General features: G+C 42.8%; 1 long non-coding RNA gene across 7 annotated transcripts; it reads left to right on the forward strand.

The window, feature by feature from the left end:
- The first annotated feature begins 380 nt into the window (after positions 1–380).
- On the forward strand, positions 381–22465 carry LOC122240231. Of its 7 annotated transcripts, none has more exons than XR_006219653.1 (10): positions 381–451; positions 846–1027; positions 6593–6746; positions 11025–11059; positions 12951–13022; positions 13719–13809; positions 14096–14266; positions 15759–15973; positions 18075–18176; positions 20084–22465. It is a non-coding gene; the product is annotated as an uncharacterized LOC122240231 (long non-coding RNA). The 7 variants fall into 7 exon arrangements; XR_006219655.1 differs by lacking the exon at positions 381–451 and adding an exon at positions 534–574; XR_006219649.1 differs by lacking the exon at positions 381–451 and adding an exon at positions 542–633.
- The last annotated feature ends 4728 nt before the right edge of the window (positions 22466–27193 follow it).

Genomic DNA, 27193 nt, shown 5'->3' on the forward strand with positions numbered 1-27193 from the left:
CTTCACATACTGGGCACGAGTGTTCCTTTCTTAGAATTCTCGCCTGCAAACCAGAAAAGTCCTCGTGAGGACTCGCCATCCTTTTCCGAGGTGGAGGATTTACTGTTTAGAGAGGTGACGTGACTTGGGCTTTGGGGACCCACTCTGGCACGATCAGGACCGAAACCGACCTCGAGGTTCTTGACAATAGAAACAGACATGAGGCCGAGGGTGGTGCGGATGGCGTTTATGGTCAGCTCGCCCCCAGGCGAGAGGGACATGGCCCCGGCGAGAGAGACACCCGGCTGCTTCCCAACAACGCGCGGGAAAGGTTTTTAAGGCGCGGAGGTGGGAGCGCCGTGACGTCTAGGCACGTAGGGGCGGGGAAAGGCGGAGGGTGCGCAGGCGCAGTGGACAGAACACGCTGTTTCCTATGTCCCACGTTTCCCTCGGTAGCTCTCCACCCCTATGCGTGAGTCCTCGCGTTACAATGGAGGGAAAAGTCAGTGGCAGATCAGTGACGGGGTCTGCGGGGTGGGGGTGGGGGGGGCTTACTGGTCTAGTCTGGTCTGTGCGGGAGCAAACCGGTTGTAAGGTACACCTGGCGCTTGCCTCCAGCTCGTGGCGTCTCTGCGTGCAGCCCCTGCGAGCTGGGTTAGAGAGATGGGTGATTGCGGTTGGGATGGGAGGGGGCTGACGTGCCCTGCAGGTTCCTAAAAATTAAAAAGAAATGCTCTGCAAAAGAAATGCCTCAGGCAAGGGGACTACGCCTGGGCTGATATTGAAGCGCTTTCATTTTGAAGCGGGCCGAAGTTATAAGGAGATTAGGGCCTGGGGCAACTGTACCCCAACATATGCTTTTCTAGGCAGGGGCCTCAGAATCCCTATCTGTGTCCGACGGAGTGGTGTGCTGGAGCCTGAGCTCCCGCAGCAGCTTCCAGAACCATCGAGCAACACGCTGGGCAGTGCCGTGATCACATGGGCGGTGGCTACCTGAGCCACGGAGACGGGTCAGCCCTGCCAGCCAGGGCTCTTCCCCTTCGACAAGGTGGGTCCCTGAGACTTTTCCAGCACCCCCCCCCCCCCGCCTGACACCCCAAATCCCACTCTATAGCACACAGTTCTGAAGTAAAGGGTATTTTAAGGCTGTCCTTTCATGAGTAATAGTGTAGTTGAGTAGTGGTGTGTAAAATAAAACCAAACCTCATGTTTTGAAATGCAGCCTGCACAGCAGTGCTATGTTACATGTACTTTAATACTGAAATCAGTGTTAAGGAGTTAAATAAATACGTTGATTTAAAAAGTTCTTCTGAGGCGGGGGCCTGTGTGGCTCAGTCGGTTAAGCATGGGATTCCTGGTTTCGGATCGGGTCATGATCTCACGGTCTGTGAGTTTGAGCCCTGCGGTTGGGCTCTGTGCTGACAATGTGGAGCCTGCTTGGGATTTTTTCTCTCTCCCTCTCTCTCTGGCCCTCCCCTGCTCTCTCTCGCTCTCAAAATAAATAAAAACTTTTAAAAAAGTTCTGAGGCTTTGCACTTATATTTCATGTTTGGTTTAAAAGCCCACGTTTTCTTAGGACATTTCCCAAGTTTTTGTGTGAAATTATCTAGGGTTCAGTAGATGGCGCTGCGATACTGCCTTTTTGGTCGGATTTCAGAATTGTTGCTTTCTGGGACACTAATCAGAAACTTGCAATATGCATAGAACAGGTTGGAAGGGAAACCCTGACCTCTTCAGCAAGTTCTGGATAGGTACCAACTAAGATTTAAAGTCTCATTTTTTCAAACCTTTTAAAATTCTGTGCTTTGAGTAAGTAAGGTAAATTGTGAGTAAATTGTAGAAACATCCATTCGTTGGGCATTTGTCTTTAATGCCCTTCATCTGAGATTCTCAAGGTATTCTGCTGGGGTTTTCTCTCCAGGTCTTATAATTCAGATGGGTGGATGAACATAGACAAAGCCTTTACTATTCTTTTCACACGTAGAACAACAGAGTCCTGAAAATCATGTTACTCTGCAAATTAGATTTTTACTTGCAGAAAACTGCTTTTCGATTTTTAAAAAGTCCCCAACACTGTAAGAAATAACATGAACTCTCTGTAATGAGTTAAGAATGTGTGACCGGCTGGCTGCTGCCCCTTTCCTGTCGCCCCAAGCCTATCCCTGGAGCTGGCTAATAGGCGTCATCTTGTTCAATGTATTCTTCATTAAATATTTCAGGGATGCAAAATAGGATAGATAATAATATAACAAACATACATGAACCTACACTCAGCTTACGAACCAGAATGTCACGAGTATGCTCACATGCTCTGTATCATTCCCAGTTGCATTGACGGCCCTGCTCCCTCGTATTTAGAGTTCACTTTTTCCATTCGTGTCTTTGTCACCTATCATGCTGACTTTGTCTGCTTGCAACTTGCTTTTTTTCCCATTCAACATTATGTTTTGGAAAACTATCGAGGTTCATATGTAGTTGATTCATTTTTACATTTGCACGTGGAGTGAATTCTCCACACTTTGTTTAAACCATTTATCTATTGATGCATATTCATATTGCTTCCATTTTCCAGTATTACAGACAACACACATTCTTGTTTATGTGTGAGATAGTCCTTTAAACCTGTACGTTTTACGCACCTTAACTACGTCATAACAACAACAAGACATAAAAAATACCTATAGATATTGCAGCCAGTTGAACTTTACATCCCCTCATCCAATGTAGTTTGCGTGATTAAAAAAAAATTTTTTTTTAAATGTTTATTTATTTTGGACAGAGGGAGAAAGACAAAACATGAGCAGGGGAGGGGCAGAGAGGGAGGGAGACACAGAATCTGAAGCAGGCTCCAGGCTCTGAGCCGTCAGCAGAGAGCCTAATGTGGGGCTTGAACTCACAGACCGCGAGATCATGACCTGAGCTGAAGTCCGATGCTCAACTGACTGAGCCACCCAGGTGCCCCTAGTTTGTGTGATTTTTTAAATATTTATTTTGACAGAGAGAGAGTAGGGGTGGGGCAGAGAGAGGGAGAGAGACAATCCTAAGAGGTTCCACGCTGCCACCGCAAAGCCTGACACGGGGCTTGATTTCATGAACTGTGAGATCATGACCTGGGATGAAATAAAGAGTCAAATGCTTTACCAACTGAGGCACTCAGGTGCCCCTGTGTGATCTCGGATAGGAGTCCATGATTTAAAAATATTAGAAAGCAGTGGACGAGGGGTTAAAAAGCCACTTAGAGGGCAATTCAGCCTGAGTTCGTTTTCTAAATACCTAAGAGTGGGATGGTAGGTCATAGAGGTACACACAGCACTTTACTTTAGAATGCCAAATAGCTCTGCAAGGTCATGGCAACAGTTCTCACTCCTGTGTTTGGGAACAGCAGCTGCTTTTCATCCTCCCCAATACTGTCAATCTCATTGTTGGTTTTATTTTTCTTTTTTTTTCCTTTTTCTTATTGAAAATTTCAAAAATCTACACAGAATAATGGACTTTCAAGTTCCTGTCATTCAGTTTCAACAATTACTAAGTCATGGTTTTTCTTGAATTCTGAGCCTCATCCACCCACACCCTCCTCCCCGATTATTGGAAGCAAATCTTAATCATTCCAGGATATTACTGTAAAACACAAGGGCTCGAGCATAACATTGATACCATGATCCCACTTAAAAAAAAAATTAACAGCCATTCCTTAAGCACGTCAATAGCCCGTCAGGGTTCAAGTTTTCACGATTGGATTGTCACCGTTTGACTCGAGATCCAAAATAAGAGGCATGAAGTGTGATTGTTGATAATGTCTTACAAATGCCTTTTTTTTTTTTTAATTGTTTTTAATGTTTATTTTTTTAGAGAGAGAGAGAGAGACAGGGCACAAGCGGGGGAGGGGCAGAGAGAGAGAGGAAGACACAGAATCCGAAGCAAGCTCCAGGCTTCGAGCTGTCAGCACAGAGCCTGATGTGGGGCTCAAACTCACGAGGGATCATGACCTGAGCCGAAGTCGGACTCTTAAATGACTGAGCCACCCAGGTGCCCCCAAATGTCTTTTAACCTATGAATTCTTTCCTCCATGCCTTTATTTCTCCTTTTGATATTTTCTTCTTAAAAACCTGGATTGCTCATCCTAGGGAGTTTCCCGTAGTCTGGATTTTGCTGATTGTGTCCCACCTGGTTTTACTTGCTCCTTCATCTCCATATTTTTCTGAAAACCGATGTCACATCACGCTCAGGGTTTTGTTAGAATGTTTTGGACCATAGGTTGCAAAGTGCTCCCTACATCCTTTTGAGATCTCTTTCTATTCAAGGAATCAAGCTGCCCCGCATGGCTTAGGGTCATAGTTCACATGATGAGAGGCAGCAGTGTTCGGGCTTGGTTTATGTGATTTTCACCTCTCCCTTTAGGTAAATTCGATGACAGTCTTGGAGGGGAGTCATTCACCTGAAATATTCAGTGCATCAAAACAGTAACTTCTAAGCCCCAAACAACTTCCCATGTACTTTGGATCCTGGAGTTCCCTGCCCCTTTTCTAATTGGTAAATTACTTTCAGTTTTCATCCAGCCAGTACCTGTAGGATTGGAGTTCAGAAAACTTAAAAAGTCTTCTTTCTTGTTCTTTTTAATTACTAAGAAGAAAACTAGATATCTTTACATGTTTCTAGGCTAGTTGGCTGAATCGGGAGAAGGCAAAATAAGTAGCCTGGAAGCCCACAGAGCAAAGTAAATGATAGGACATTTTTTCATACCACCCTTGGTCTTTAAAATTCACAATCTTGGGCCGCCTGGATGGCTCAGTTGGTTAAGCAGCTGACTTCGGCTCAGGTCATGATCTCACAGTTCCTGGCATTGGGCTCTGCGCTGATGGCTCAGAGCCTGGAGCCTGCTTCAGATTCTGTGTATCCGTCTCTCTCCGTCTCTCTCTTCCCCTCCACCACTCACACTCTGTCTCTGTCTCTCTCTCAAAAATAAACATTAAAAAAAATAAATGCATCGTCTTGGTGAACAATGTGTTACGTAAAAAAGAAAGAGGATTGAAATTTAATTTCTGACCTATCTTCCTTTCCCTTTAAATTCTGGATGGAGGAACTGAACCTGAGAAACTGAATGAAACAAAAAAGAGAAAAGAGGAGGCTTGGGGTTTAATCTGATACGAAGTCATAAACCTTGAGGGGAATCTGGCGTTTTTATGCTTAGTCTAAGTATCTAAGGGATTTCAAATGATCACTGCAAACATAAATAGAATAGCAAAAGCTCTCTATTCTGTTTGTCAGCCTTGGGTTGGTGTTGGGGGAGTGAAAACTCACGTGTAGCACAAATGCCCTTCATAAAGCCAGGTGTGGTTGAGCAGGGCCGGTGCGTGTTAGTCCCAGCAACCTTCTTGCCTTTTACCCCGTGATGGCAAGTTTTCCTATATGTAAATACAACTTTAAGGTCTGGGGAGAATTATTTGAGGCATTGTTTGCTTTAGTCTTTAAAAAAATAATAATTTTGATTATCTTTATTATTCTTGTTTAAATTCAGTTGAGTGAATATCTTTTTTTTGAGTGACATATTCTTTAAAAACAAAGTTTGAATATTGATCAGTAAATTATTAGATGGTTGATTAAGATAAATTTTTTTACTTTGAAACCAGTAAGAGTATGTGTGGTCACACAAAGAATATTTTGCGCGATGGAGATGATTAACCTTTTTATGACTAAATGATGGACTTTGTAAAGCTATAATTGCTAAGCTGTTGAAGGGTTTCACAGATAGTAGATATGAACCATATTTGAACACAACGGGCTCACTAGCAGGTAGGCAATCTGTATTACACACAACTGATAGATGTGGAGAAATCAGGTGATAAAGGGCACATTTACTGAATGGGCCCATTTCCATCAGGTGAAGGAGAAGAAAGACAAATTGGATGTGCAAGCTGACACATGACAGTTAGAGCTCAGAGGGGCCCTAGAAGCATTTCCTCGTTGGGAAAACCAAGGTGTAAGGGGATAACTGGTTTAATATCCCGTACCTCATTAGAGGCAGAGCCAAGAAATCCTGATTGAGGCCCCCCCCCCCTTTTTTTTAACATCTATTTATTTTTGAGAGAGAGAGAGAGACAGGAAGGTGGAGTGTGAGTGGGGGAAGGTCAGAGAGGGAGACACAGAGTCCAAAGCAGTCTCAGGCTCCGGGCTCTGAGCCACCAGCACAGAGCCCCACGCAAGCCTCAAACTCAAGAACCGCGAGATCACGTCCTGAGCTGAAGTTGGTCGCTTTAACCAACTGAGCCACCCACGTGCCCCATTGAAACCCTTTTCAATACATTCTGATAACTTGTTAACTATGAAAAGGACAGCAGATAAAACAGCTTGTCACAACTAGATGATGGTTGTTCTAAATGAATGCTATAGTGTTTTTATGGCCACGGATCAGAACACAGACTTCAGATGTAAGGCTGCATTAAAATAACATTTTTTTCATGCTTTTTCAATTACACACGTGAACATTAATGGTACCTTAAGCAGAATCATCGTTTAGAATAGTTAACAACAAACTGACACACACAGTCCAGTATGAATTCTTCCATTTTGAGGGTTGGCCACCAGAGGGTGACAATCACTCTTTTTCTCCATACAGGATGGACATTATCTGATAAGTTATTGAGATAACTCCATTGGAGGACTGGCCTCTTGCTGCCTGTTCCCACTGCCCTCGTCTGCTGTGGTGTGACTGTGTCAGGTCATTCCCTCTGGTCTCCTGGTTTCTGGTCTTCCATGATCCTGCCAGACAGGTATTTATGACTACATAGCTCTTCCGTTTAAAATCCCTCAAGGACATAGTCCCTTCAGGGATTCTGTGGCATTTTGTATCCCTCTATTTTAGCCATTTATCACACGGAACAGCAATGATTTATTGATGTGCCTACCTTCCACATGAGCATATGAACTTCTCTAGGGTGGGACGTTGCCTCAAAAAATATTTTTTTTTTCTGTAGCCTTGACTCCTAGCCTGATGCATAGCATATTGTCGGCTGGTTAAATGAATAACAGCTCATAGTTGAGGAGCCCCATCTGTCATCCTTATTCTGTTTTGATACACACACATGTGGTCACCGGCTCTCTTGGCCTTGCCTCTGATTCACACATCATGAGGCCGAGGAGTGGCCTGATTTGCTGCCTCAACTGAGGCACCCCTCTGGAATGAACTGTTGCTTGAAATCACACATTTTAAACATTGAACACCTTCGTAGGGATTAGTTGACAGCTGAGAACAAGAAGGAGATCTGGGTTGGAGATGAAGGAGTTCGGGGAAGTGAGATGCCTGGGAGGACAGGAGGGTATGAACAAGGTGTCACAAGGGGGGGTTTCCAGTGTCACAATTAGACCTCACAACCTAGGCCATGCTGGCCTTTGTTCCACTTATAGCATCCTCTCGTGGACCATTTTTGACATGGGCTCTGTTTTGCTAACCCGTGAACACAATAATTAAGATACATTTTGGACGTAAAACGTTCTCATTCTTTTTCACCTGGAAACACACCCGCGTGATAAGAAGAAACTCAAATAGCACAGAAGGATTAAAAAAACTTATTTCACGCACACCAAGCAACAATCTCTTCTCTTGTCTATTTTAGCTTCCTTAGTTTTTCTTTTTGCTCATTTAAAGTACCCCTTTCCCCTGAAAGTCAAAATGATTACATTTCTGAAAGAATTGGTCTACAATCACCATCGCCTTAAAAACTTTACTGATCAGAGTTTTAAAGACGTCATATCTAAGACGTGGTTAAGCGGTCATTCGTGTGTCTCTGTATCCTTCTCATCCCTGGGGATACAGAGCCAGCCCATCAGCATCTCGCCAAAAGCGGCACTGAGCAGCTGGTGTAGGACGTGTGCCAGAAATGAGTGCGGGAGGTCAATCAGACGTCCGATATTTGCACCAGTTAGTTGCAAAATGAGAGATAGATGGAAACTGTCAGAATGGCTTGTCTGAGTTTGTAACCTACTCCTTTTCACCTCTCGCTGGCAGATGATTTCAGGGGGAAACGAATCTAAGATTGGACAACATGATGATTCTGTTTTGTCTAGACATGGAAGCGAGGTGTAGGCTGCTATGAGTTTAGAAGAAAAGGGGAAAGTTATTGCTATATCTAAATAAGTCCCAGTTGTACAAGGTCCCTAGACACAAATATTTTCATGAAATGTTGACATTTCAGAGATGTAATATGAGGGAACTTTCATTTTTTATATTCATGTATTTTGGATTTGAATGAGTGTGATTGCTTGATATTCACCCCACTTGGAAGATACGTGTTTTGAAAGGGCGTTGACAATTTCAGTATTTCTTAATATGGTCCCTCTTGTGTTATTTAGAAAAGCTTCGGAAATGGAGAAAGGGTTCCAATCCAGAGACATGTTGAGGCTTTGGGGAAAATCCAGTGTTTCAAAGGCATGTGATGTAAAATAAATCAAAAGAAAGCATTCTGAGACACAAACGAAGAGAACCCAATGCATAAGGGGACTTACTTGGCAACTAGAGGCTTCGTGGTACATTGGCCTAAACAGTTGTCATCTGAGATGATAGCGTTTAGCAGGCTGCTCTGTACAGAGAGGTACTCAGTAGATGTTGTTGGTGACAAAAAGTTTATTATGGAGAAGAAAAGAGTTTTGTGAATGAAGAAAAATTGTGAGGCAACATACCCAAATGTCTTCAATGACTTCAGAACATTTTTTGATATATCAGTGATAGAATAAAATATTTTCCTGAAGTATGCAATAAGAATCTGAAGTGATGCTCAGAGAAAATAATTTGGTTAATTCTGGCCTAAAACATTTGAGACAGAAATAAAGCTTTATCTTAATTAACACTGTATTTACATAAAATGTGCCATGATTCAGATCAACCTGGTAAAAGCATATGTTAGAGATGTGGTACTGAATATTTCAGATTCCGATTTGATACTGAATATTTACTATGATTTCTGAATGCTCGCATGTTGAATATTCTTTTTTTTTAATGCTTATTTTTGAGAGAGACAGAGAGAGAGAGAGAGAGTGAATGGGGGGGGGTGTGGGGGCTGGGGAGCAGAGAGTGAGGGAAACACAGAATCCAAAGCAGGCTCCAGGCTCTGAGCTGTCAGCACAGAGCCTGACGAGGGGCTCAAACCCATGAACCGTGAGATTATGACCTGAGCAGAAGTCAGACACTTAACCTATTGAGCCACCCAGGTGCCCCACCCGTTGAATCTTTTTTTTTTTTTAATTTTGTCCAAAATGCAAATGTTTGATACTTTGTTAACAGATGTAATAAGATAACATATAAACATATGTTGTTCTAGAATTTGCATACCAATTTACATTTCTAACAATATTACACAGAAAGAATTATTTAATACATTATTATTGATGTAGTTATTTTCATTCTTTTAAAAATTTTACTAATAGAATTTCTTGAATATTGCATCATAATGCTTTGTTTTTTCTTTAATTACTGGTAAGGTTGATAATATTTGAATACTGGCTATTGTTTCAAATATGATTTTTTCATAACTTTTATCTCTTTCTTTTTTTAATACTTTCCTTTTTCCTGTATATATATATTTTTAATTTTATTTCTTATTTTTTAAAATTCACATCCAAATTAGTTAGCGTATAGTGCAACAATGATTTCAGGAGGAGGTTTCTTAGTGCCCTTTACCCATTTATCCCATCTCCCCTCCCACAACCCCTCCTGTAACCCTTAGTTTGTTCTCCATATTTATGAGTCTCTTCTGTTTTGTCCCCGACCCTGTTTTTATATTATTTTTATTTCCCTTCCCTTATGTTCATCTGTTTTGTCTCTTAAAGTCCTCACATGAGTGAAGTCATATGATATTTGTATTTCTCTGACTAATTTCACTTAGCATAATACCCTCCAGTTCCACCCACGTAGTTGCAAATGGCAAGATTTCATTCTTTTTGATTGCCGAGTAATACTCCATTGTATATAAATACCACATCTTCTTTATCCATTCATCCATCTATGGACATTTGGGCTCTTTCCATACTTTGGCTATTGTTGATTGTGCTGTTATAAACATGGGGGTGCACGCGTCCCTTCGAAACAGCACACCTGTATCTCTTGGATAAATGCCTAGTAGTGCAATTGCTGGGTTGTAGGATAGTTCTATTTTTAATTTTTTGAGGAACCTCCATACTGTTTTCCAGACTGGCTGCACCAGCTTGCATTTCCAACCTGTCGAATATTCTTGAAGAAATACCTTTAAGTTGGATTCTTCCACTGGGATTCTATTCTTTTGTTCCAATATTTACATGAAGATAACTCCCTCTTGTTTTTCCATTTTGAGTGAGCAAAATCTGTTGTAGGAGAGTCCAGAATGAGAAAAACAATGACAATTTGAAAAACATACCTCCCTCCCTTTAGAACTTTGCACTAGAATTCCTTTTATGGACGAAGTCCAGCTGATCAACCTTTCTGGCCCTGTTTTGTCTCCTGCCATTCTGCTTGGGCTAAAGAAATTGAGAAGACAGTGGACAGAGTGGGAGTTGAGGTGGGTGGCAGGGTGAAGCAGGAGACCCCTTCCTGCCCAGGGAAGTTGTCTTCTGTTCACCACAGGACCTGGAGCCCATTGAGGCCAGATCCCACTGAGGTTTGTTTTCACAGATAGCTGAAGAATTGTTGTCCCTTGGGGTTTGCACTCATTTATTTGTGTCCTCCCCAAATCTCTTGACTCAGTGTTAGACAAACTCCCAACAATGAGCTGGACAGAATTCCAAATGACAGAGTTCATTGCCTCACATCATGGAGTGGGAATCACAGAGCTCACTTCTGTGAGGGAGGGAAGTCTGCCAAGTGTCGGGCGTCGGTTCCACCGAGATATGCAGGGTATCACAGGGCCAGTGCTGCCAAAGTAGACACGCTGTCCTCCCCTGACACAGGAAGAAGTGCGCCCTGGGAAGCCAGCACAGACTCATAGAGATGCAGGGTGAGGAGGAACATTACATAGGAGGAAGTAAAAAAAACAAAACAAAACAGAACCCCCCCAAACTTGTGTTTTTTCTTTTTTCCACAGTAGAGCTTATAGATGTGGAAGTAAAGGAAAAAGAGGTGAGAAGGGGTGAGGTGAAACGGGCTCCATGGTGAGGTGAGGCTGCAAAGCTGGTCAATATTAATTTTACTTGCCTTTCATTTACTTCAGTACTTAAAAACATTTTTTGAGCGGCCCCCTTTTGTTGCCAGACAGTGTTCTAGGAGCTAAGACTATAGTAGTGAAAGACCAGGTCTCCGCCATCATGGAATTTGCATTTATGTTTGCACGCATGTTATTATTTATATAACATAATTTATATAGATACGCACATGTCATTTATGTATGAATGTATTTATACATATGTGTAAATATATGTTCTGTGTTATACATAATCTACAAATTTTATATGTTTTATATATATATGTAATATTCTAGTAAGAGAGAATGACAATAACCAAGTAACCAATGAAACAAATAAATAGATCACGTAAATGCTAGTATGGAATTTACATTTATATATACACATATGTTGGGGCACCTGCGTGGCTCAGCCGGTTAAGCGTCTGACTTCATCTCAGGTCATGATTTCACGGTTCGTGGGTTCGAGCCCTGCATCGGGCTCTGTGCTGACAGCTCAGAGCCTGGAGCCTGCTTCCGATTCTGTGTCTCCCTCTTTCTGTCCCTCTCCTGCTCATGCTCTGTTTCTCTCTCTATCTCTCAAAAAAATAAATACATGTTAAAAAATTTATGCATACACATGTGATTTTTTATATAACATAATAGTTTATATAGATAAATATATGTTATTTACGTATATATGTATTTATACATATGTATAAATATATATTACTTATATATAACCTACAAATTATGTAGATTAAACAAGTAACCAATTAAATACATTCAGCTAGCAATAGGTGCTGTGAAATAAAGCAGAGCCAGGGAATAAAGAGTAAGAGTGTGTGTGTGTGTGTGTGTGTGTGTGTGTGTTAAATAGAATTTATTTTTTTTGAGAGAGAGAGCACGTGCACAAGTGGAGGAGGGGCAGAGAGAGAGAAACAGACAGACAGACAGACAGAGAATCCCAAGCAGCCTCCACACTCAGCTCGGAAGCCCAACATGAGGCTTGATCTCATGACCTTGAGATCATGACCTTGAGCCAAAATCAAGAGTCAGATTGAGCCACCCAGCTGCCCCATTATGTGTGTATTTTAGACAAGCAGCCAGGAAAGGCTTCTAGGAGGAAGTGATACTTGAACAGAAAACCTAGAATGAGGGGTGAACAATTCAGATGAGTAATTTATCGTAAAACTGGGGAGCAATTTTCCTTTCCTCCAGCTCAGGATGCTGGATATCCCTGGGGCTGGGACCACAGCCCCACTTATGGAATCACAGAGAGACCAGAAATTAGAGATCCTCTACTTCAGACACATTGGCGGTGGACGATGAACGGGAGAGCTATGGCTTGGCCGGGAAGGCTGGGTCCGAGAAGAGGCGAAGGGAAAGTAATGCCTCCTGTTCCCATGGACTGTGGGTAGAAGAGGCACAGTTAGTTGGCTCTGGAAGTGTAGCCTTGACTCCCAGCACTGCTGCTCATCAGCTGGGTGACCAGAGCAAGTTATTCAACCTCTCTGTGCATTAGTTTCTTCATCTAGAGAATGGGGTTAATAGGGTCCCTCTGTCACAGGGCTGTTGTTAGGATTAGCTGAGCTCATATACATGCAGAGTCCTTAGGACAGTGCCTGGCATGTAATAAGTTCCATGGGAGTGTTGGCTGTCATATACCTGTCTCCCTCCTCAGGGACCCTCCATTTTCCCGCACGCTTACTCAAAAGGTTGATTAAGGACCACCTACAATAAGGTCATTATTCCACCCTGTTGAAGCCAGTGCCCTCAGAGCCTAGTTCACCCTTGCAACCTTCCTTACTGAACCTAAACACAAAAGAGCTGATTGTTTTTGCCTCACAGACAATATGGCGCCTTTCCTGGCTCCAGGAGGGGATTTCTCCCGTAGGGATGGATGCAACTTTCTACCCAGAGGTGAGGGAAAAAGTTAACAAATTTAATCTTCCTTGGGAAATCTCAGTACTTGAAGCACCTGTGTCATCAATGCCATATGCAGAAAACTCTTTTCAGTAGCTTGTAGGAAAATGCAGAAGAAATAAAGAACACGGCAATTGTTCAAAAATGCTCATTTGGTCATGTCGCTCTTCTGCTTAAGACATTTTAATACTTAATATCTAAATAGTAATATTTAATACTTAATATCCAGTGGCCCATTGCTGACTGGATAGAGTACAGACTCTGGTTTGAGGGTGTTCATGTTCTTCCCCTACTTACCTTTCTGCCCTCGCCTGTCCACACTCCACAGGCCTCCCCTGGTAATTCCAGCCTCATAGAACTTCTTTCAGTTTTCGCAGCCAGCCAAGCTCTGTCTGACCTCCATATTGCATATGTTTTAGCCAGAGCATTGCCCTCTGCCCCTGGCCCCTCCTGTCCTTCACCTGACCTCAGGTGATGTACTCGAGAAGTCTCTCTCCATTCATTCCTGGTTCTGGGAGGCCCTCCCGGGTCTTCCAGGTCTGCGTGAGGGGCTCTCTTACGTGCTGCCTTAGCAACTGCCACTTTCTGCATCCCTGACGGAGTCAATTACTCAGAGTATGTCATTGCATGCCCGTTATCCCCATGTCCCCTCTGCTGCGATCAGAGTAGTAACTCATGAGTTTCCTTCCCCAGGGCTTGTTCTCTGCTTTCTGGGAGTTCACAGTCTGTCTGATGGAAGGGCTGCACATCACATACAAAGCCAGCAGTCCAGCCAGTGCCTCTAGTAAGTAGACTTCTGGCAGATTGGCCCAAACGTAACTAGAGCACCAGGACGCGGCAGGGAGTGTTCGGAGGTCTGCCTGGCGAGGTGGGGGGTGGGGGGAGGGCACAGGTGTCCAATCATGCAGGCCTTTGTCAATGAGATGAGAGTTCACTGTCATGGGAGCATAATAGGTGACAAGGAGGAGTTTTAAGCAAGGGGAATGGGCTGTCTTTCAAGTTCATCATGACAGAACAATCCCACTCATCTGATCTGCTGAGTCCGAGCCTCACCGGCTTCTTTCCTGTAGGCTGTCTCGAGACCCCCGCCGATTTGTCACCTCCCAGCTCTGCATGACCCTTTTCAGCTGCATGACCTGGTGCAAATTGTTCAGTCCTCCTCCTCCGGCATCACTGTCGTCACATGACTGATAGGAGTAATAACAGAACCTACTTACAGGGGTTTGTGAGGATTTAAAGAGGTAATGTCAGTGCAGTGCCTATGACCGTGACTGGAGCAGAATGTAAGAGTAAATGACAAAGACCGTAGTCGGTGGTCATTCAGGCAGTACAAGTAACAGCAGTAACAGCAGCACAGGGGACAGGGGGTAGCTCAGTCCGTTCAACGTCCAACTCTTGATTCTGGCTCAGGTCATGATCTCACGGTTTATGAGATCGAGCCCCGTATCGGGCTCTGTGCTGGCAGCATGGAACCTGCTTGGGGTTCTCCCTCTCCCTCTCTCTCTCTCTCTCTCTCTCTCTCTCTCTCTCTCTCTCTGCCCCCTCCCCAGCTCACACTTGTGCGCGCACGCTCTCAAAATACATAAATAAACGCTAAAAAAACCCAAGAGCATAGAGGAGCTGTCCACAGGATTGGTACTCCAGCAGGTGCGAGAAGACCTTTTACTGCTCCCACCAGTGAAAAATGTGGGGAGAGGGGAAGCTTGTGGGAAAGAGTGAAAAAAGTATTCTCAGATCTCCCACCTCCCTTTGTGGACTGTGTAGTCGGATAGCATGCGCTATAAATTGGATTTTAGAGAGCATTTTATGCGTTTTCCTGTACCCCACTTGAGTGTGAGCATCAGAGCTAGGGCCACCCTTCTCGCCGTTTCTAGCTCTGCAGCACACTAAGGTATGCCGTTCTTGCCCCTGCTGTAATCTTTTCGATATGAGTGTAAGGAGTCCTCCACTGAAGCCTCTGGGAGATCTGGATTTCCCTGGGTGATCAAAGTGTAGACGCAAGGTGTGAAAAAGGGAGGTCACCTTGGGGTCAGTCCTCCCTTGGAAACGTGTTTCTGTATTTGAAATCAACCTTATCTAAATAACTTTTAGAGAAGGCAATCATTCTTGTATATTAGGTCACACCCCCTCAAGACTCTACCTTCTGTCAAATCTCTCCCCAAATACTCCCTTACAAAGCCATTAATCTCTTATCTCTGCTGTTCAGATTTGAATCCTTTTTAAAAAAATGTTTTTAAATGTTTGTTTAGTTTTGAGAGAGAGAGAGAGAGAGCAAGTGCAGGAGTGCATGAGCAGGGGGAGGGGCAGAGAGAGAAGGAGACACAGAATCGGAAGCACGCTCCACACTCTTAACACAAAGCTGGACGTGGGGCTTGAACCCACGAACTGTGAGATCATGACCTGGGGTAAAGTCAGACACTCAACCAACTGAGCCACCCAGGCACCCCTAGATTTGAATCCTTAAAAAAAAATTGTTTTTAATGTTTATTTTGGGGGGGGGGAGAGGGAGGGGTGGGGAAAGAGGGAAACAGAATCCAAACCAGGCTCCAGGCTCTGAGTGGTCGGCATAGAGCCTGACGGAGGGGGCTTGAACTCACGAACCGTGAGATCATGACCTGAGCCGAAGGTGGACGCTCAACCGACTGAGCCACCCAGGCGCCCTGGAATCCTTTTTTGAAAAGAGATTGGCATAGAGGAAAATTACTAAAACTACGTCAGCCTTCTTCCCCCTAGGAGGAAGAGAACAGCGCCTTAGCTTCTTGCCCACTTCAGCTCGATGTGGCTGCGTGAAGCCCCAACTCAACACCTTTCAAAACCTGCTGTACGTACGGGCAGCAAATTCAGGGTCACTCGCAGATGCCAGAGTAGCAACGGCCTCCGCACTCAGCTCTCAGAAACAACTCTCCCTCCTTTCCAAATTCAGGAGCAACAATTCCCAGACTCTCGAGGTGAGCCGTGCACAGGGCAGTAAATTCAGTAGAAACCAGGCCAAGGCATAGGCTGAAAGATGGTACGTTGAGAAGAGTGAAAAGGAGGGCAGGCCTCACATGAGGGCTTTGCCAGCCTTCCCCCTGGTTTCAGCAGTGTTCGGGGGTACTGGTGTCAAAGTTTTAACAAATAAAGGAGTTTAAACAAAAAAATCAAACCAGGAGTGTATATATTTTTGGAAGAAGTGCTAAATTCCATGTGGGTTTGGTATAGCATTCTGTTCCTATTACTCAAATTGATTTAATTTTGATATTGATTTTTTAAAACATTTTTAATATTTTATTTATCTTAGAGAGAGAGACAGAGACAGAGACAGAGTGTGAATGGGGGAGGGGCAGAGAGAGGGAGAGACACAGAATCTGAAGCAGGCTCCAGGATCTGAACTGTCAGCACAGAGTCCAACGTGGGGCTCGAACATGTGACCATGAGATCATGACCGGAGCTGAAGTCGGACACTTAATCGACTGAGCCACCCAGGTGCCTCTTCAATATTGATTTTAAAGGCTGAAGGGTTTGTATATTTGGATGATTCAGTGATTCAAGTCTTTATTGAGGATCCAGTGATTGCTCTGAAAACTGCAGATGGACCTCAGAGGGCTGTCCGAGCCAGAGCTGACTTTCCTGTGATAGCCCCTGGAGACACTTGATGCCTAAAAGACAGAGAAAATTAAGCTCCAGTTAAAGCGTTTGCAGAGAGAGCATTGAAAGTGCGGAGGCAACCTAGATGCGCAGCAATCAGACTATCCTGGAATAAGATGACTTCCGGTTTAATATCTGCTTGGTAAACAATGGAATGCACAGAAGCAATGAATTCTGGGACTTTTCTATATAGGACTTCACATGTTGTAGCAGCATTTGAACCAGTGACTCATGGTATCATTAAAGAATTAATTTCCAGGGTGCCTGGGTGGCTGAGTCCCACTCCTGATTCTGGCTCAGGTTATGATTCCCCAGGTCGGGGGATCGAGCCTTGAGTTGGGCTCCAAGCTGAGCAGGGATCTGCTTAAGATTCTCTTCCTCCCCCCCGTCCGCCTCTCTCAGGCCACCTGGATGGCTCAGTTGGTTAAGTGTCCAACTTCAGTTCAAATCATGATCTCACAGTTTGTGAGTTTAAACCCTGCGTTGGGCTCTTGTGCTGACAGCTTGAAGCCTGGAGCCTGCTTCGGATTCTGTGTCTCCATCTCTCTCTGCCTCTCTCTCTCTCTCTTTCTCTCTCAAAAAACAAATATTAAAAAAAAAAAAAGATTCTCTCTCTCTCTCTCTCTCTCTGTCTCCTTCTTCCTCTACCCCCTCTCCCTGTCTCGAGCTCTGTCTCTCTCTCTCTTAAAAAAAAGGTGCTAACACACCTCAACTAAATAAATGCACCCCACGGTGCCAGAGACTGCTAGTTATGTCCTAAAACTGATTTTCCTCATCTTTCATACTGATGAATTACTGCCTGGGCTCAAGACCTTATACTATAGCTAGATGTGGCCATGTAACAGTACAGGCTGGTGGTTTACTAATGGAAGTGAGGTGTGCCATTCCCCTCTTTATACCTCTTGGGTTTTCCCTTAAACGGAAGGGCATGATGTTCTCTTGCCCTTTTCTCCATAAGCTAAAGTGCAGACATAATAGAGCAACCAACTTGAACCATGAGATGCAAGCCATTTGGAGGATTCAGAGCACAAGAAACAGTGACTCAGACCCTTGATGATTGCGTGGCCTCCATCCGGGCCTGGACTGCCTTGCCTGACTATGTGAGAGAGAAATAACCTACTAGCTTTTAAAGCCGTATTTGTTTTGGATTTCTTTGTTACAGCAGTCAAACCTGCGTCCCAACCCAAATATTGATGTCTTAGGTTCAGAACGGATGCATACCGGAGTTATTCTTTGGTTTCGAGATGTATCCTCTCTTGCTTTTCTTTTACAGCACATATTCCATGCATTTTCCCATGGTTATTTCTACACAAATAGTAGATTTTAATGTCATATTTTTTTCAGTGTCCATTGATATCTATAGGATCTAGGCAGCCAGTCACCAGTAGTAAGTGATATTTCTCTTCCTCTCTGATGAATTAGGTGCCCCTGTGGACTCATCTTCGGGTTTTGACAAGTCCTTGTAAACTAGACTGACTCTTGGCTTGAGTGGGCACAGCAAACGGTGCATCGCAGGCAAAGGAGGTACTGTTTTGTGCTGGCCACTACTTTCTTTGGTCTAAAGGGAATTTCAAGGGCGGGGGGGGGGTTGGGGAATGTAGGTTGAGTCTTAAGCAAGATGCAAAAATCTCTTTCCAGGTTTCTCAAATTTTGATTTTATAGCTCAGTTTACCATAGTATAGGTAAGTAAGGAAAATAGTCCTCTACCAGAAGTGTGTTCCATTCAGAATTTCAGCTTTTTTTGGACCAGTAGAAAAATAGCTAAGATGTCTTGAGAATTCACGTTCCCCGGGGTGATGCAGGGGTTTTACATGCGTTAAGGTGTCGAGTCGTCTCAGCACAAGGTAGGTGGAACCACTCGCTTTTGTCTCCATTTTGTAGGTGAGGAAATTAACCCTTAGAAGGGCTTAGTGACTTGGCCAAGTACACATCTAGTTGTGGCAGTGTCAGGACTGAATCCTAGTCTGACTTCTAGACTCCAAATGCTTAACCCAACCACACTGCATGCTTAAAACCAGCGGGCTTTTCGTGGTTTTTCTAATAGCTTCTTTCTCTGGTTCAGCTGTTGTACCTGGCACAATTTGTACCTGGCACTTACAAGTTACTTGTTAATGTAAAGACATTTACAAGCGAGAAGCTGGGAAAAATTCCAACAGTACAACGATTTCACCAGTATTTTCAATATACTTCTCCTTTGGTTTGTTTCTGATGGGGGGGGGGAGGGTGGGGGGGAATGGGGACAATTGGTAGCAGTGAGAAATAGATACATGTTTGTAAAGTTCAGTTAATATACAGTGTTATATTAGTTTCGGGTATATGATATAGTGATTTTAATAGCAATTAGCCTCTTAATATGGCCTGATGTCATAATATAACAATGAATTAATACTTTTTAAACAAATATATTTAAAAACTGTCTTTGACCTTTTAAAAAACAAAATTCAGCTGAATAAATTTGAAGATCTAATTGGCATTATTCGGAGATTCATGAACAGGACAGCTTCTTATCTAGCAAGTAGAAAGGAGCTACCAGATGCTGTACAAAATAGAAGGCTTTTATAAGCAGAAGGGAGCAGGGACGAGGAAGTCTTAACAAAAAAGGGATTATTTCAGGCAGTCACCTTCCTTTGGGTAAAGGGCTGGGGTCTGTCATTCAGACCACCTCACTATAGTATTGATCAGAAAATTCCAGACTGATTGGTTTAAATATATTTTTTTTTAAATATTTTTTAATGTTTATTTATTTTTGAGAGACAGATCGCAAACAGGGGAGGGACGGAGACAGAGGGAGACACAGAATCCGAAGCAGGCTCCCGGCTCTGAGCTGTCAGCACAGGGCCTGACGTGGGGCTCGAACTCACAGACCGTGAGATCATGACCTGAGCCGAAGTCGGACGCTTAACTGACTGAGCCACCCAGGCGCCCCTAGAACTCATTTAAAAACAGCACTCAACAATCGTGCTGACTGGGTGTTCTTCATGGGTCAAATATTGGCCTGTCACAGGTTCCACTAGTGGGACAGTGTTCCTCAGAAACAACTGGTAACTGGAGTGAGTGTATATGATGAAGAATTCTTAGTCCTTAAATGAAATACAGGTGTGAAGTAATGAGCCTCATTTTCTTAGGAGCAGGTGGCTCTGAGGGCCCCCAGCTCCAAAAATGTTTTAAGTAGGACGGCAACGCTGGAATGATTGTAGTTTTCTGATACCCGCTTTAAAGAACTCATTGTGACACAGTGGACCTCTGGGATGCTTATTTTTAAGAAGTCACAAAAATGCAAAAACAAGGGTCCGTTGACGGTGTCACTGGAGCGATTGACAGCCTCCCCTCTGGCTTCCGCTTCCAGCAACCAAATTATTTACCTCCCTGTGCCCTAAGTGGTTGCTGAATAACCAGTGGATTCCTGCCCTTTCTGTACCTCTCTATTTTAGACTGAAAAGAAAGAAAACTCCCACATTCCTCATTGAAGGCTCTGTGAGTCCTAAAGAGTTCCTGGTCTTCCTGTTTAATTTTCCTGCGTTCTGCGAAATATGTGCGATGTAAAACTTAGTGATAAAGAGACGTGACAGACTTCTGAAGAGGTGACAGAAGCTCAGCCTCCAAAAGGCGGTCTGCAGGATTTTTGTGACCCTCATTCCACGTGGGTGACTACGGTGCTCTGCCCACGTTAACATCCAAGACCAACAAACGACAGCCGAAGAGAATGGTCTCCGATAAGAGTGACGTTCTCTGCCTGGAGCCATCTGCAGGCTGAAGTATGTTGATAAGCACGCCATAAATTGTAACCTTAACAAGCCATCCTCCAGTTTTAGAGGGAAGCCAGTGCAGCCCACTGCATAGATAAGAGCTCATTCTCAAGTCCAGAGAGGAAAGGTTACAAGCAGCTCTCTCTTTTCTCCCTGAGCTAGCTGCTGTACAAAGGAAACTGGCGAGGCAGTGACAATGGCCACCAAAATTGTTTCCATTTTCTGCAAATCACTCTCCCCAAGAGTGGAGACCCTTTCCAAGTCACATAACCGTGTCAAGTTTGGGTCATTAATCACTGTCCCCGGCACTGGAGGATCCTTTGGTTAATGGCGTTACTTCCTGAGCCAGGCTTCTCACTATCTATGGGCAGGATTTATGCCTCATTATTCTCTTGGCTAAAGAGTTCCTCAAATTTCCTGAGGCTTTCCTCTCCCCACAGGATGAGGAGGAAGAGGACAACTCCCATTCTGGGTCGTGCTTTGTTTTTCCCTTTGAATTGTGAGTGATCTATGCTGCTTCTCCCTCTTAGCCGTCACTATAACTGATGGGCCTCTAGATTTATTGGTTCAATTAGGGCTCTATCTACATGACAGCAACTGGTGGGTTTGCTCTAGTTCCCGACAAAAGTTGTGAATTGGGTAGTGAAAAGTATTGATCCATTTGCTGATCAGTTGAATGTAATCTGTCAGAGTAACCTCTGAACGGTGAGTAAATAATCCAGGGATCATATACAACAGTGTTATGGAAAGGAAACTTTTCAAAATATTGTCTTTTCCACCACATAGTGCTGTAGTTTGGCAATTCTGATCTTGTTTCTGCCAAGTCGATATAGCAAAATGTATATTATTTTCTGTTAACCAGCTATCAGGCTAAGTAAAATGTGAATTTTGAGAGTTCATTCCTAACAACTCCTTTTAATGAACACCTGGTCAACCAAGTTACTCAGATCTGATGTCATAGACTGCACAACCTCAGGGAACCATTTAGATTATTTGACTGGAAAAGTAATTGATTTGAAACCAACACAAATGCCAAAGTAGTAGATGTAGGTAGCCTCTCTGTTTATCATTTCCTTGTCCTCCCTCATCAACTGAACCCCATTATGTTGAGGTATTTGGTGACGATGTGCTTCACGGGTCCTCCCCTGTCCCAGGAGTGAATGTTGACAAGGCACATCCACTGCTCTTGCCCACCCCTGGAATGGGTGTGGTCTTGTGACATAACTGGTCAATGAGTCATGAGAGGGAATCTGCTGGGACGATTTTGAGAAAGTTCTTCCACCCTAATAAAAATTGATAAGAAGAATAACTGACCTTTTCTGGTTCTGGACAAGCTCTGTAAAAAGGTGGAAGTTGCTGAAGCCATCGGGTCATCATTGGTGGGGGGAGAAGGATGAGTTGAAGGTCCCAGCAAGCTGAGGATGGCAGAGCAGAGCAGAGCAGAAAGTTAAAAGAAACTCCTGCACCGCAGTGCTGAGCTGTCCTGAAACCACCTTGCCCTTGGATTGTTTTGTTATATGGGATAAGAAACCCCTTATTGTTCAGTGCACCAATAGTTGGGTTCTCCGCCACTTGCGACCGAAAAGCATTTTAACAGATCTCAGCACAGATGTAAGTGTAATAGTGTTGATGGAAGCCTGAAGACCTATGCTCTGAAACCTTGAGCAAAATCATTCCTGGCTCTGGTGTGAGTTGGAAACCTGTCAAAAATTTTTTTAAGTTCTGGATCAAATACTCAGGAATTGGGGGCAAGACTCTAATTCAGAGAGGAAATCAAGTCTAGAATTTCAGTGTGAAGGCAGAAATGATGTCGACTGTAAGGACTGAAAAGTGCACACTGTGCTCTTATGCCAGACGCAAAAGGCTGTACAGGGTACGATTCCATTTACAATGAAATGTACAGAGTAAGCAAGTCCACAGGGACAGAAAGCAGATTAGTGTTTGCCAGGGTCTGAGGGATGAGGGGAAACGGGGAGTGAGTAATGGGAACGGGCTTTCTTTTTGAGGTAGTGAAAATATTCTGGAACTAGATAGTGGTGATGGTTGCCGAACACCGAATGTACCAAATGTCACTGAATTGTACACTTAAAATGGATAAATAGTGAATTTTATGTTATGTGTCTTTTCCCACAACAAAATAAAATTTTCAAAAACATGAAATAAGCCTAGTGCGGCAGTGACACTATAAGGAGAAACATTCCTGTTCGTGAAATAAATTCATCATAAAGTCTTTGAAAAATTTTTAACTTCATAATTGTTTTTCTCCACGTTTTATGATGAATGAAATGGTAGCTGTTTACAAACATGTTTTCATTTAACAGATCATTTTTAATTAAAACTCTTTTTTTTTTTATTGAAAGTAAATTTTTAAAAAAAGGACGACAAATGTAACACCTGTTTTTGACTGTTGTCTAACTATTAGGTCCTATGGGCTACCAGTCAGTTATGAAACATTTATTAGGTCCCTATATACACAAAGACTGGCCTAGGCTCTGAGATTAAGGTCCTGAGAAGAACCTTGTCTGAAAATAAAAATTTTGACTCTGTAGAATAAGCCTATATTCTGGACAAAGGCCATTCCTATGCAAACAGGAAAGGCTCCTAGCTCATGATGGAACAGGGTAATGTATTTAGCTCTAATTGGAAGTAAATATGAAATTTTCAAGATCAAAAGAATATAGGGATCAATGTTGCCATTGTTTATCTCGTCTATTAGTGTAAAGCTATATATCCAATTCCAACTGTGTATGTTTGTTCAGTATAGGAACAGCCTGAGATACTTAGCTGAGAATAAGCTATCTTTTCACATGTGTGTGACAGCAACAGCAACATTACCAAATATCCCTGATATGCTGAGTACTGCAGCTGTTAATTAAAGAAAAGACCAAGATGTCATTATTTAGCTGACACAAAATACCTATGGAAGCAATCACTTATTTTCCAATGAGGGCTAATACTTTTATTTCCCAATGACATTTCTTTGGGAACACACTTGACAATTGACCAAAGTAAGTCAGTAAGAGACAGGAAGATGGTTTGGAGAAGGTGCTCTTCCAAATTGAGCTGGAAGCACGTGTTGCTTTTATTTCATGCCCTCAAATGTGTACTTGGTTTTAACAACAACTCTCTGCAGAGGGCATGTGTCATGACTTCCTAAATGTGGGTCAGTTTTGAATAGGCACGGATCATCTTTGTTCAGTGTTTTTTGGTATTGATTCGTCTCCAGTCTTTCTCTTTCCCTTCTTCCCTCCCTTATTCTCTCTTTCCCTCCTTCAAGATTCTCAAACTGAAGAAGGCCGGGGGGAAATAAATGCTTTGCCTTAGACATAGGCAGGGAGAACTGTTCTCTTGCCATGATGCCTCTAACGGACATGGTCTCCCAGCTCCTAAAATTAAGGCGCATGTGATCTAGAAGAGATCTATGGGTAAGGTCCTTTTACAGAAAGTGGAACTCCTACAAATAAGAAAAATTTTTCTAGTAGTGTAACCACGGGATTGGGAATCTCAGTGGCTTTGGGAAAGACTATTTTGGAGTGGCTTCCTCGTTTCTTGTTTTGCTACAGAGGTATAACGAGGGGATCCTGTGTGATTGAATTTCTGAATTTTGTTTGTTTCTTTATAAAAAGGAAATAAATCTCTGAGGGGGAGAGTCGCACCCACCGATTTAGTAATTTTCCAGCAGGCCGTGCTAGACTCTGATCATAAATCTTAATAGAAAATAGCTTCCTTCCCTCTGTTGGTGGCCAGACTCATTTACTCAGACCGTGTAGAGGTGGGAGACATCCGTAAATCCTCACTGCCCCCTTCTTCTGAATCACATGGTTTGGTAGATCAGGAGAGAGTACAGCTCGCTGACCAGTCTATGTTTTCTCTTGCGTAGGAGCAACCTCCCTTTGATCTCAACCCTTGACTTTATGGCAGCCAGCCATATCCTGGAAGGAAGGAGAAAGGACAGAATTAGGACAAGTCGTATTTATCTTAGAGGAATCAGAAGGGACAGGGAGAACATTCAGACATGAGCAGGTATGCCATTGGAGCCAAAATCTGGAAAATGTGAGGAAAAAAAAGACACTCCTGAAAAATTTGAAAATCCCCAAGTGTCATTTTTCACAGGGACTAGAAAGGAAGGATGCACAACCCAGGATGAGTTACTTTTATGAGATTTTTGAGACAGCTAGGGGAAGGGTGGACAGAAATCAAAGGATTGGCCTTTCTCATTGGCGTAGTTTCCAGTCCCTGATTCTCTGCTTGTTATGATAACTGCACTGGGTTTGTGTTTTATTCTTTGCAGTGCCAATACCAACACTGTGCATCAGTGATGCTCTTCAGACAAGGCTTTCTCCCAAACAGCTGCCTCATGTCTTGTTTTGGGAGTATAACCTTATATAAACAGCAGAAAAACCTCCGTGCCCATCTCCTGGAGCGAAGGGTAGCCCTGTAACCTGCTGCTCATGAGGTAGAACTGAAGTCATCTGCAGGTGCACCAAGGGGCCTGCTCCTGGCCTTCAGTGAGCCATCTGTTCATTAGTGAATGGGACCCCCTCTCTCTGGGGGACACAGATGGGTGGACCCTTTGCTTTTAGACCAGGTCAGGTCTGTTGGTTTGTTCTCTCTGTGATAGCAATCAAGCTACAAATACCTGATTCTAGTTCAGGATGTCTTTATTTGGAAAATACTTGTGAACACAGGAAAGTGTTGGGAAGGCTTTCTGCATCCCATCACTCACCTCTGATTTCAAAGGTAGAGACGTTTTGGGGAGCCTGGGTGGCTCAGTCGGTTGAGCGTCCGACTTCGGCCTTGGTTATGTTATCTCCGTTCCTGATTTGGAGCCCTGCATTGAGCTCTGTGCTGACAGCTTGGAGCCTGGACCCTGTTTCAGATTCTGTGTCTCCCTCTCTCTCTCTCTCTGTGCACCTCCCCCACTTGTGCTCTGTCTCTCAAAAATAAATAAACATTAAAAAAGTTTTAAATGTAGAGACCTTTCAAAAATCTTTGAAAATATATGTTGTTCCCTTCCTGATCAAATTTGGTTGGGTGATCTTTTGCTGTGTGCGGACAGGCTGACATTGCAAATACAGCTAAGTGAATTTTTCCGTGTGGTTCTCCGTCTTAAACAAAGAAGATACAAGTCACTGAACATAGAGTACGTTGCTTTGAGTTGGAATTGAAGGGATCCTTCAATTATAAAGTGAATGATTCCTGTAAGTAAAATTACTTCAAGAGTTCAGGAGGATTATTGATGAAATTATGTCATTTTGTGAGTTTTAAATATTCCCTATTGCTGAAATCATCCTAACATTGCATTTTAATTTGAATAACATATAGAAATATACCTCTATAAGTGTATCTTACATCTGATATTTAGTTTGATAAAATGAATAACATTTGGGTGAAACATTTAGGTGTCCCTCTTCCTTAATCCTTGGTAACTATAAAGAAAAAGTATTGCAAACTGCACTCACTGCATTTTCACTTGTAGATAATCTCTCTGTTTTAAATAAAAGTATCAGGATATGAAGCCACAGTCTAAACTCACTGCACACAAGCACTAGAGTTTGTAATGTTCCACACAAAACGATTGTTATCTTTAAAAATGTGTTGACGGTGGGGTTCAATTAAACAGCAAAAGCCCACAATGCTATTTGCTTTCTAGAGTATTAATTGTACACATTTATTATAATAGCATGTACCTATGAAGGGCATTCAAAAAATTCTGAAAATAACTGAAAACAAAATAAATACCACCAGCAATCCCCACTTCCAGAGATAAGCACTACAGAATTTTGGTATACTCCCTTCAGTCTTTTTATTTATACATATATCATTACAAAACTTAGGCTCTGCTTTATATGTAACTGTTTGTCATATTGTTTCCATAACCTTGTAGTGCTTTTAGATTTTTATTTAACTTTCAAGCAACCTTTTGGGAGTGATCTGTTGTCTGAAGTCCTACGGTAGAATACCTGTAATATTTGAGTAGGTTGCTCAACATTCATTTCCTCCACTTTATTCCACATTATTTGAAGTTGAATTGTGTTTTCCCATCAAGCGTTCACACATACGTGTCAACATTTCTTCTACCACCTCTACTGTTTTACTAATCTTCGGTTTCCTGTTTCTTGACCCTTTGAGAATCAGGAGGCTTATATAAACTGTTGTCCCATCCTTAGTAATCTCTAGTAAATCTAGTAAGTGTTTCAGAAGCTCTTTCATGACGCACTTTCTTCCACTCCTATGAATAACATGCTGTCTAGTTCTGGGCTTAGTCTGTTTAAATGCAGTGGAATATTTAGTGGCTGTATCTGTTATCAGAACTGTCACCTCTCTAGAGTGTCCCCCAGCTGGCAGAAATCATCTGCGTCTCCTTTCCTCTAAAAAGAGAGCAGAAAACGAAGCATTTGAGCAAGCTGTTCTATACAGTAAACATTTTTCATTATACATACATCTTCTGGAATTTTCTTTGAGGAAATTGCCTTTTTATGTGGGTTTATTTTACATGAAGTTAAAGTATCTGAATGAAAAAGAAAAATTCACTTTAGCACGCAGATTTGGAGATTAGAAAGAAACTTCCCGGAAATTTCAAGATGTTTGTGGAATTCATCTGAATAATTACATGAAGTAAAGCAGTTGAATTTTTCACACTTTCTCCCATTGCATTGTCACTGTGTTTATATAATTGTTTTCTTTTCTTTCTTTTTTTCCATTTTTTAAAATGTTTATTTATTTAAAACATTTTTTTTAACGTTTATTCACTTTTGAGAGACAGAGAAAGGCAGTGAAGGCAGAGGTGGGTCA

Source organism: Panthera tigris, chromosome B4 (genome assembly GCF_018350195.1).
Source record: "Panthera tigris isolate Pti1 chromosome B4, P.tigris_Pti1_mat1.1, whole genome shotgun sequence".
In the NCBI taxonomy this organism is placed as follows: Eukaryota; Metazoa; Chordata; class Mammalia; order Carnivora; family Felidae; genus Panthera; species Panthera tigris.